Genomic DNA, 12,664 nt, shown 5'->3' on the forward strand with positions numbered 1-12,664 from the left:
CTGGCATTTGAATATCCTAAAACCGTTGAACAAAATCTTTTTCCCCAAAGGAGTACAAGGTGCATAAACATTAGTTAAGATCCAGGAAGCATTATTGTGCACAGAAGTAAGAAGGACAGAGGATGCATAAACATTCTGAAAAACGAGGGTGCCATTGAAAACTGAGCTCTTCCAAATGATGATGGAGCCCCCAGAGGCACCATTAGAGGGAAGGTATTCAAAGCAATCATACTGATAAGAACAAAAATTTCGAATGAAGGAGATATCAAAATGACTGTGCTTTGTTTCTTGCAAGCACACCACATCACAATTATTCTCAAAAATTCGATCTCTGATAGAGTTCCATTTCTTATCAGAGTTGATACCATGAACATTCTAGCTAAGGACTTTCCAATGTTTAACATCTATGATAACAAGGTATGAAAAGCAAAAGAAGATATCTTAGATAACTAAGACAAAAGCTAAGACCAACACAGGTCAATCATTTCTTCTTCTTGGAGTTGGAAGGTCTAGCTCCATCAGCATTTGCCCCATCCTTCTTGGCCTTCTTGGCTTTGGGCTTGCTTATAGGCTTCTTCTTTGGTGGCTTGGCATTTAGACTCTCTTCAGTTAGCCAAATAGGATCAAGCTTGCGGAAGGAGGCACCCAAGTCTCTGACTATAGAAGCAGAAAGGGTTGGTGGGTCAGAAGAACAACCAAGACAATCCCTATCTTTATAGCTTGGGCTTTTAAAACCTTTAGTGTTATTGTGCACCTGTTCACTTCTTAATAAAGCATCAAAGATGATAGGAGCCTTACCACGCTTGGCTCTCGGGGTTGAAACAGCTATAGTGGAAGGTGGGGGAGTCACAACCCCTTGCTCAGTCTGGGTAGTGTTCATGGGTTGCTTGCTAGCTAGCCTATTTTCCTTTTCTATAGTAGTAGATTCTTCAACAGGTTCTTTCTCACTGCCATCTGCTTCATCAACCTCCTCTATATCAAGACAGAAAGGCTCAAGGGGTTCAGAGCATGAGTAATCATAGATAACAACAGAAGGAGAAGACTTTTGGAGAGAAAAGAGGTAGGAGTTACCAATGTACATCTTGGAAAGAGCAGCCCAAGCTGGAGATGTCAGGAAGTCTTTGGCCCATTCAAAGGAACCAGGCTTTAGGAGCAATAGGGAGAAAAAGTCCATCCATTCAGTTGGGATTGTAACAGTTGGCTTGGACCTATCAATTGAGGAGTCATTCCCCATCTTATCCAAGATGGGCTGTCTATCCTACAGTATGCGGATGACACTGTGATTTTTATGAGTCACGATGTTCAGAAGGCGGTTAATATGAAATTAATTCTAAGCACTTTTGAACAACTATCGGGGCTCAAAATTAATTTTCACAAGAGCGAAATCTTTTGTTTTGGTAAAGCAAGGGATCATGAGGTGCTTTATTCACAGTTGTTTGGATGTGGATTGGGCAAATATCCCTTTCGCTACCTGGGTTTGCCTATGCACACTAGGAAATTGAGTAATAAAGATTGGAGGACAATAGAAAATAGAATTGAAAACAAGCTTAGTGGGTGGAAAGGAAAGATGCTTTCGGTAGGAGGCCGCTTGGTCCTAATAAACTCGGTTCTCTCTAGCTTACCGATGTTTATGCTGTCATTCTTCGAAATCCCAAAAGGAGTTTTGGAGAAGATCGACTGCTTTAGATCAAGATTCTACTGGCAAAGCGAACAACACAAGCGCAAATATAGATTGGCCAAATGGGAAATCTTGTGCCAACCAAAATTACAAGGTGGCCTAGGTATTCATAATTTGGAGTTACAAAACAAATGTTTGTTGAGTAAGTGGCTTTTCAAACTTTTAAATGAGGATGGCTTGTGGAAAGAGCTATTGAGAAATAAATACTTAAAAGACAAGACTTTAGGGGGCTGTACAAAAAGACCAACAGATTCTCATTTTTGGAAAGGTCTGATGAATGTCAAAGACACTTTCATGAGTTTTGGTTCATTCAAAGTAAAAGACGGGTCACAGACTCGTTTTTGGATGGACACTTGGTTGGGTAGTCAACCTCTCAAAGATAAATTTCCCACGTTGTTCAACATTGTGAGAAGAAAGCAAGATTCCGTGGCAAAAGTACTTGCATCAGTCCCGCTGAACATTTCCTTTCGCCACAATTTAGTGGGTCGAAACATGAGGCACTGGCATAGAATTGTTGCATCTCTACAAGATGTGAACTTACAAGAAGAAAGAGATGTTTTTATTTGGACATTGCATTCATCAGGTAGCTTTTTTGTTAAATCTTTGTATGCTTCGTTAATTAACAATGGGGTCAGAGTGTCACAAGATTTATGGCAGATCAAAATTCCTACAAGAATTAAAATATTATTGTGGTATCTAAAAAGATGTGTCATTTTAACCAAGGACAACCTTGCCCATCGTAACTGGAATGGTGACAAAAGATGCTGCTTCTGTCACTGCCCAGAAACCATTCAACACCTCTTTTTTCAATGTTATTATGCCAAATTCCTATGGCGCGTTGTACACTTAATGTTTGGGATATCACCCCCCTAGCATAGACGATTTATTTGTTAATTGGTCTAAAGCGGGTGGTAACATACATAATTTGTTATTATTAACAGCGGCATCAGCCTTATGTTGGACAATTTGGATAACAAGAAATGAAGTGGTTTTTGACAAGTGTAGACCGAAATTTTTTTTGCAGGTATTATTCAGGGGAATCCATTGGCTAAGGCAATGAGCAAGACTACAGCGGCATGATGATCTTCGAGACCAATTGACCCTTGCTGGACAGTATTTGGAGACGTCGGCATTGCATTTTTTTAGTTCCAATGGGTGGTTGTCATCTAGGTTTATTGGTCTATAGTAGTCAGGATCTGCTTCACGCTTTGCTATCCTCGAGTCTGATTGTAGACTCGTTTTGGTTCTTGTGCGTCGGCCGTCGGCCCAAACTTTTTAATAATTAGCCTGATTCTACCCTGGTGTAGATGAAGCCGGATATAAACTATCCTTTATCTAAAAAAAATTGAGGAGAAGTATTTGGCCCAACACCTAACAGCAGCTGCACTTGGGCCTTTGAATGAAGAGGCCATAAGCTGAGATGGGTCCACTGGTGGAATAAATGTCTCCATGAAGCCCAACTAAATATGGTTCAAATCTTGGCCAGCTTGTGGAGGTGGTTGGGGAACCAAATCATCAAAAGGCACCAGGTCTTCTAGAGGCACTTCATCCACAATCCAGGCCTATGGGTTCTGAACAACCGAGATGTTCACTTGTACTTCAGGATGAACAAGAGGAGCAGGAGGCTGAAGAAATTCATCATCAGAATCAGTCACATCATCCATGGCAAGAACTTCTCCCTGATCAACATTGGCTTCTTCAATTGGCTCAATGTTCTGAGGTTGGGCTTGCAAAACTTCTTCCACAGGTCAGGCTCTGGTGCTTCAACCACTAGTGCTTCAGGTGGAGCCTCTAGATGAATTGGGACCAGGTTGGGCACAATCTCACCATTCTGATTGTCCTGACCTTGCACAGGCTGACGAGGCCATGCATTCTAGCCCATGGCTTGAAGGTGCTCCAGGATGAAGGGTGCTTGTGGGGCAGCAGGTGGAGGTGGTGGTGGTCCCTGACCAAACTGACCAAAACCATGGTAGAAGAAGGCATTGGGGTCGAAATCATCATCATCAGGAGGCAGATCTTCATCCTGTGGTGCCTAACCCAACATCTGAGTGTGAAAAACCTCACATTGCATAGTCCAACTATGGGACTCAAAGTTAGTACCCTCGGTAAAGACAAAGAACCAAGGAATTTCATCTAGAGCTGAAACACTGACTTTGACAATTGCTCTTGACTGAAAAAATAAATACTCCTCCCAAATCATTAACTGTCCAAAAGAGCAGACAGCTTTTTCCAACAATGGCTGAGTCCACAAATCCAAATCTAAACCCAGCAACATCAGCCAAACCTCATGTGTCATGATTGTTGTTCTGTTATTCCAAGCTCGATTATGTGGGATGAAAGAGATTGTACCATTACCGTACTGATGAGAGCTATTCTGAATGAGAAGGTCTCTTTCAAGCAAGTAGTTGAAGCGGATGAAAGCTTGTCCATGAGGGCAGGGCTGCATTCCCCGATAACCTACATTCACATGATTGTGCAGAAAATCTTCCAGAATGCTACGGATGTCTAGAAAGCTGATTGGACCTTGAGGCAAAGGATTCAGAATGGCGATGGCCAGGTCGTTGTTCTGCTCCGTGACAAGACCGACCACCACCCTTCTCATCAGGGGTCGACCGTTGATCATCTGCCTTTGGGCACCAACTAGCAACAATGGTGCGGGGTCGATGAAGCGAAAAGCCATCTCGCTCTGCTGAGAGGAGGTAAGAGTCATTGTAGCAATCGGGGTTTTCTCCTCCTAGAAAATGTGACAAATGGAGGGTGATCGAAAGCCAAGAACAGAGTGAGCAAACTCACCGAAGCTAGAGAACATGATCGCGGTGGTTTGCGCAGGCGGCGGTGACGAGACGACGGCGGCTGTGACAACCTCCTCGGCTGCCTCGTCGTCGTCACTGTTAGGGAACTCCGGAGCTGCAAGTCTCTAGGAACAGGACCAAGGAATAGTAACAGGGGTGGGGGAGTAATGCCAGTTTGGTGAAAGAAATCTTCACCAAAGGAAACGAAGCATCGCGGCGGAATCACCGTCTTGGGCCCACTAGTCATTGGTAGAGAAATACGGCGATCCCTCAATGGCACGGCATTACGGGGATGTTGCTCCATGGTGGGGCGCGGTAATCGAAGCGATAAACGGCAGTTGTCAAAGGAATTCCCATAACGAAAACAAGCCCGGCAACGAATGCAATTGGGACAACTGGGCCACAGTGACCCTGGGCTAGGCAGCGAGAACAATAAGGGGATACTCGGCCCAGAAGCTTGAACAGATGGTACCGGGCCCAAAATGCTATTAGAATTTTGAATCCCTAAAAGACTTCCAGGTTTATTGATTGCCAAAAGTCCCGCCAAAATTAAGGCGATTGTGAACAGATTGACGGGCAGGTTTAACGACATTTGAAATTTGAAATTTGAAATCAGGCACCATGGCCAGAACTTGACACCTGAATGGAGTTAGCTCCAGTGAGAGGGGTGGGACGTACCGTTGGTGGTCGCTTTCGATAGGCAACCTCTGTCCATTGAGCTTGCTCCTCTGCTTCCCATCTGCGGAATTCAACGGCATAGTTTAGACCGCCTCCATGCCAGAGATTGAACAAGATATTGAAGCTTTGGCATTCAAAAGAACGCAAGTTGTAGATGTGAAAACCCACTTGCTGACAAGAGATAGAAAAACAAAAAACACGATCTCCAAGAGAGCGAATGTTGAAACCAGAAGCAGAGCCACCGACGATAGATTGCATAATGATGGTCGTCGAGATCTCAGAAAGCCTAAATTTGCAGCGACCAAAGGAGAGAACAAGAAAGAATTCGGGGGTTGAGGAAAAGTGATGAAGACAAACTGAGAGACCATACTTTCAGAGAATCTCTGCTTCAACCACCTGCTCGGGCCAGAAGTTCAGACCGAAGAGATCCATGGGTCCCGAGCTCAGAGGGAGGAGCCATGGGGGGGCGACGGTGAGGGCCTGCGTCGACTCAGGAGAGGAAGACGCCATTGCTACGCCCTAGGTTATCCTAGCCTCACAGAGACAAACAGGTTCAGGAACATTTGTTAGATGGACGTAGTTGACGAAGCGTCTTGAAGGGCACGATTGCCGCAAAGGACGAGTCAGTCTGAGTGCCATGACAGGCACTAAGGGGTGGACATGAGTGACCAGGCATCTCGAAGGGCTTGATTGACGCTAAGCACGAGTCTGTCCGAGTGCAATGACAAGCACTAAGGGGTGGACGTAGTCGACCAAGCATGTCAGAGGGCTTGACAGCTAAGGATGAGTCTGTCCGGGTGGACGTGAATGACTAGGTGTCTCGAAGGGCTTGATTACCACTAAGGACGAGTCTGTCCGAGTCTAGATGATCAAGCGTCTCAACAGGCTTGTATGCCATGAAGGACGTGTCAATCCTCTTATGATTCGCAGCTTGAGTACGGAGCCTAGCCGTGTTGGGTTGGGTTTGATAGGAAGTAGCTCAAAAGCTATGTGTCAAATAGTAGTTGCGACAAGTGTTAGTCGCAGGGATGTTAGGCGACTTAATCACCGTATCCCTTAGGCAAAATCGTAGTAGCTTGTTATCTACAGATCCGAGAATATGGACAACACAGAGTTGTGCTGAGTAGTAGGAGCCTTTGTTTTTTTTTTTCCAAAGTTACTGAAGGATGTAGTAGATAGCTTGATTGGCAACTGACAAGAATCTTCTTTATTGAATAAAGATGTTTACAATTGCAAAACTGAATCTACCACTGTCCTGTAGTGAACTCATAAGGGTAATATCTTCATAGTTGTTTGATGTTCCAAGAACGTCCCGGGTGGGTAACCTTGGAAACAATGAACGGACCCTCCCAGCGGCTTAGAAGCTCGTGGCGTCCTGAGGTGTCCTGAATGCGGCGTAAGACGAGATCTCTAACCTAGAACGTGCGGGGTTGTACGTGCTTGTCAAAATGTTGCCGCACACCTTGGAGTTATCGAGCCGACTGAAACAGAGCTGCCATTCTAGCTTCTTCTACACTGTCAATTTCTAGTCGTTTGGTTTCGTTAGCTTCTCCATCATTGTATTGCTCAACCCTTAGCGAGTTCCAAATTAGATATGCTGGTAAAATGGCTTCAGAATCATAGACTAGGAAGAAGGGCGAGTGCCCTGTTGCTCTGCATTGCTGAGTGCATAGCCCCTGACTACCTTGGATAATTTGTCTATCCACTTGCCGTCGTAGTCATTGAGTTCATAATACAGACGAGGCTTTAGCCCAACTAGCAATAGACCATGGGCTCTCTCTACTTGTCCATTGGATTGCGGCTGGGCAACTGATGCATAATCGATGCTGATGCCACAATCGCTTGCCTAAGCCTTGAATTCCTTAGTTGTGAAGGGTGATCCCAAGTTGGTGATGATCCGATTGGGCATCCCAAAGCGGTAGTATAATCATAGCTCGTATAAGAATGTATGTGCTGCTACGAAATCCTAAACCTTAATAAACCCAATACGAACAGACGACGTCCTAGGGCAGCCTTTGGAAGATGGACCAGGCTCGCGCCCTTCGCCCCATGCCGATAGGTTCGGCCCAGCGAGGCAAGCGAGCACACGTGGGCTTCCTCTTTCCTCCTCGCACTAGACTTGACACTACTACAGAAACGATTTGTAGCAACGCCCTCTTTTTTTTAGGGGCGGCTCTACAAATGGTGCTCAAATGAGACGCCCCTACAAATCCATTTGTAGTGGCTGCTGGTATTATGAGCCGTCCCTACAAATGGCCCGATTTATAGGGGCGGCTCTATATTCAGCCTCCCCTACAAATCCGATTTGTAGGGGCAGCTCAATATTGAGACATCCCTACAAATAGACGCCGAATAATAAAAATTAAGCATAAAAAATTTAAATTTCTTCAAATGGTCTCGGATGGAGAAATGACCAAAATAAAAGTTGTAGAACTCGGAAAGTTATGGAACTTTGCTATTTACAACTTTTTCATTTAAAATAATTTGCTGCTTCAAAATGTTGTTTGAATTTAATTTTGAAATGGTTAAAAAACTCTGATTTCTCTTTTTAATTTCTGGTTAAAACTTGTAACTAATATTTCTCCCTGATACTAACTTCAAGTTTGATGATTTTTTTACCTAAAAATTTCTAAAATCATGCTCTATTAATTTATTGTGTTCTTACGGCTATTATTTTATCCATCTTTTCATGTGACTGTGTTTTATCTAGTTGAATTTTGAATTTCAAAAAATAGCAACTTTAAACGTCATTTTGAAACATTAAATGATTTCAGCTGAAAAAGTCATGAACTACGAACTCATCAAGATCTATAAGTTTTATTTTGGTCATTTCTTCATATGACAAAGTGGTAGTAACATTGTTCACAAAATGTACATACCTTCCTTATAGTTTCATAAACTATAAATGGATATGTAAATTTTGTGAACAATGTTGCTACCATTATGTCGAATGAATAAATGATCAAATGACCAAAGCAAAAGTTATAGATCTCGAAAAGTTATAGAACTTTGTAATTGACAACTTTTTCATTCGAATTCATTTTGTCAAGGAAAACTACGTTTGAATTTCTCAAATTTGAAATTTGAATTTTTCAAACGACTTCGGATGGAGAAGTAACCAAAATGAAAGATGTAGATCTCAAAAAGTTATGAAACTTTGTAGTTGACAATTTTTTCATTTGAAATCATCTTGTCAACAAAAACTACATTTGAAGTTTCAAAATTTTGAAATTTGATTTTTTTTAAAACGATCTCGGATGGACAAACAACAAAAACAAAAGTTGTAGATCTCAAAAAGTTATAAAACTTTGTAATTGACAACTTTTTTATTTGAAATCATCTTGCCATGGAAAACTATGTTTGAATTTCTCAAATTTGAAATTCAAATTTTATAAACGGCCTCGGATGGAGATACTACCGAAATGAAAGTTGTAGATCTCAAAAAGCTATGAAACTTTGTAGTTGATAACTTTTTCATTTGAATTCGTTTAGAGCCTCAAACAATTAATTTATGCTCGATTTAGGATAATACGTGGGAACCAAAATCCAATATAGACACAAGTGAGTATTGGGTGGAGTGGTCAGAGTAGGGAACGCGTGATCCCGAGGTCACAGGTTTGAACCCTGGCAGCTGCGTAGCGTGTGATTTTATTACACGAAAAAATGCACGACTTGCGGCTTGCGAGCAACTCGTGGCTGAATGGTCGGGGCCTCCTGGATTAAAAAAAATGTTTTTTTACACGGATTCGCAAATTTATGAAAAATGATTTATAGGGGCGACTCAATATCAAACCGCTCCTAAAAATAATGAGCCGCCCCTACAAATTCAATTTATAGAGACGGTTAGCTAGCCGTCTCTATAAATCCGTGATTTGTAACCACCTTTTAGTAGGTACGGCTAGCAAATTTGACCGACAAACTATTGGAGCCATCCATACTAATCGTTTGTGTAGTAGCGTGAGAAGTGGAGATGACATCAATATTTAAGTGGGCAGTAGCGTGCGCCATCTACTAGTGTACTTCATCCATGGAAAAACGAAAAACTACTGGCGGCAGGATTACCAAATTGGTTCGATACTGATGGTTGTTACGTTGTTGTGCTCAGCGGCTCAGGTCTCGGCTCTGCGAGACGGCGGAAAGAGTGGCCAGCCGGCTTGATCGCTGCTCACGGCTGAGGGCTTGGCTCTCAGCGTCGTGTGGATCGGATGCTCTCTGCAGCCTGCTGACTCCCTTCTCGTGCGGGATGTTTCCCATGACGCGTGTCAGCGACCAGCACCAGTACAAAACGAGCTGTATTTCCTGTTAGAAAACCCCTTCAATCCTGATTTCTTAACCGAGAGCACGAATGCGGGACTAAAGAGCTCCCTTTGGTCCCGGTTTCTCACCCCTTTAGTCTCGGTTGGTAATACCAACCGGGGCTAAAGAGGCCTCTCAGCCTAGCCACGTGGGCCAGCCCTTTAGTCCCAGTTGGTATCAACCGAGACTAAATATTTTCTTTTTTTTCTTTATTTTTTATTTCTATTTTCAATTGATGATTGGTTTTGATTTTCGAATACGTATTCTACACTGCTAATAATATACGTATTCTACACGCTTATAATGTTCGAACATTTTGTACAAACTAAAGTATGAAACTAACGTATATATTACATGCATATACATATATTGTACGTTATTTTATGTACATATAATATGTATATATATATATATATTACAAATAAAGCTTTCATTGTATATTCTATCATATCCTTGGGATAACAAATTCACTCCATCTGGTTTGGCTTTTATGTTTCGTTCACGTCATTGTAGAACTCGCCGGCGGGGTTTAAGACCTGGTCATTAAGAAATCCTGCTATGGTGTCTTGAATTGCTTTCAGTTGGTCACGTCGTATGACTTTTTTCTTCAACCATAGAGTCTTCAATAAACGTTAAAGAAAAAATATTAATATATATATGTGTGTGTTGGTCACGTGATTACTTATATATATGAGCAATAAAAGAAATTATGAATATATGAATATATTTATATAACGTACTTTGAGGATCTCTTCAGGAGTTCTTTTTGCGTACGCCATGATGAACTAGCAAACATAGTATCCGCAGTAGTTGTTTTCCTATTCTTGCCTCAGAACCCACTTTTACGAGAAAAAAGATCCGGTGAATTGAAAGCATACATGGTGTTAATTGAATTATATATATATATATATATATATGTGTGTGTATGTATGTATGTATGTATGTATGTATGTATGTAGCTAGTACTTACTTTGTGTGCGATTACATCCAGTGTCACTTTGTAATATTTCATGTGGTGGTCATCAATGAAACTTTTCCAAACACTGCGCCCAATAAAATAAAAAAATTAATTTGGCCTTTAATAATTGTTGTAGTTAAGAGATCGGGGTATATATAGTTGCTAGAGAGACCAAATTACCCATGGATAATATCTATCATGTCTTGGTACTCTGTTTGCTCTTTTCTTAACGAGTCTAAGATGTTCAACCGACTATTGACTATATCGATGACCATCAATATCCAGTAATTGCTACATATGTTTTTATACACAAATATGATCGACATTAACTAGAGTCAACAAATATATATATATATATGGGAGATAGCTTAGCTAGTAAGCAAATAATTGAACAAATGTCCATTTGATCGACATTAATTATTTAACACTTACTTGAAATTGTAGGGGAAGAGTATGTCCTTGTTTTGTTGGTTCACTAAGAACCTCATGAGATTTTTCTCGAGTTTAGCTTTTCATTGAGACGGGGGATTAGGGTGTTTGAATACGACATTTGGATCAACGAAACCAACATCATTATCCTTTCTCTTTCTGAGTTCTGTCATCTCATATCTGCATATATAAAAATATAGTGTGAGGATATATAATTTATATATATACATGTAGATTTATATATATACACACTTTAATAGTAGAAAATAATCATACTTACAGACAATAGTAGCTAATGAGACTTTTATCGAGAGAGTCCAGGTGGCATAGTTGGTGTAATTCTGAAAACTCGACATATATAACGTCATCGCCATGGAAGTAATGTTGGTTTCTAACTCTAACAGAAACAAAGGTCTCTCCCCGTTCACACACCGCCATGTACCACTTGTTTAGCAGGTACATTTGCGTACCCAGTTCACCTAAGGCCTCAGGGTTATATAGACTCTTTCCATGTTCAAATTTCTTCCAAGGATCCATTTTCGGAGCAGATGGTCCTTCAGCGAGCACTTGGGCAAGGTCCAAACCGGTATCCTCGTAAAACTGAGCCAGGTCCTCAAAATCGACGTCCAGTAAGTCTAAGTTTGAACCATATTCATTAGGAATGACAAGAGGGGGGACTTATTGTTGCGATTGTTGTCCGAGTTGTGCAACACATTTCCCTACTCTAGACTTTTTCTGCGCTGCCTCAAATGACTTGGTGAGAGAGCGGTCGTAGTTCAATTTTGGCAGGGTCTTTTGAGATTCTCGTTTTTTCTGGTCCACCTTCTTTCTTAGAAGATCTGGAGGTAGGTAGAAGTACGGTTTCTCTGGGTTCTCTCTCGCTTCTCGTTGCTTTCTTACTTTTTCGAAGAAATTGTTCATATCTTTTTATACTGTAGCATTTAATTCCTTTTCACTTTTCTTGTAAGATAGTTTTTGGGGAATAACTAGATTAGAGGGGGCTTTTTCTTTGCCGGCTGGTGGGCCAACAGCTTCATTTGCGGGGCAGACCTCTTAGAAGCTGGCTGCTTCTTGGTCATCAAGGGAGGCGGGGCAGCCGTTGGAGACCTCCTTGGAGGAGCTGGAGACCTCCTTGGAGGCGTTGGAGACCTCCTTGGAGGTGGCGGTGGTGGCGGCGTTACCACCTAATTGCCCGAAGCACTATGATGATCTAGAGATTGAATAATTGGACTTAGGTTGGCGGAGGCCCTGCTGTGTGAGTACAAAAAGAATAATTAGGTATAAGAAATTATTATTATTAATCATGCATGTCAATAGAAAATTAGTGAAAAAATTGTTTCGTTCACTTTTGTCTGCACCTATTGTCTAGCAGTTGAGGAAGCGGCGGTGGACTAGAGACCCTAGGAATAATGATGTAGTGCGTGCGCCATAGTATGAATGTCTTCTCTGCTTTTCCTAGAGTCTTCTCTCCATCACCTCCTGTAATATCAAGAGCCAGATCACTAAAACCTTTGTTAACTCTATCCACGGAGACGCTAACATATCCAAGTGGTATTATTGCCCCATGGATTCTTGGTGTCTTGGTAGGATCTGGAGGAGAAAAAACACTGAGAGCCATCATGATTGTGGCATTCCCTTTTGAAATATGTAGCTCACGTGATGTAAACGGTGCAGTGATGTCATCCACGGGGAAACGTAGCATTGCGTCATCTTGATTTGGCAACTCCGTGGAAGCGCAGCTGCTTTTCAACTGATCAGGGGGGCTAATATTAATATTGATTCCTGGATCTAATGCCTGTCTTTAGGCACTCATTGTTATTTGCACTTGCTTTA

Source organism: Miscanthus floridulus, chromosome 3 (assembly GCF_019320115.1).
Source record: "Miscanthus floridulus cultivar M001 chromosome 3, ASM1932011v1, whole genome shotgun sequence".
Taxonomy (NCBI): domain Eukaryota; kingdom Viridiplantae; phylum Streptophyta; class Magnoliopsida; order Poales; family Poaceae; genus Miscanthus; species Miscanthus floridulus.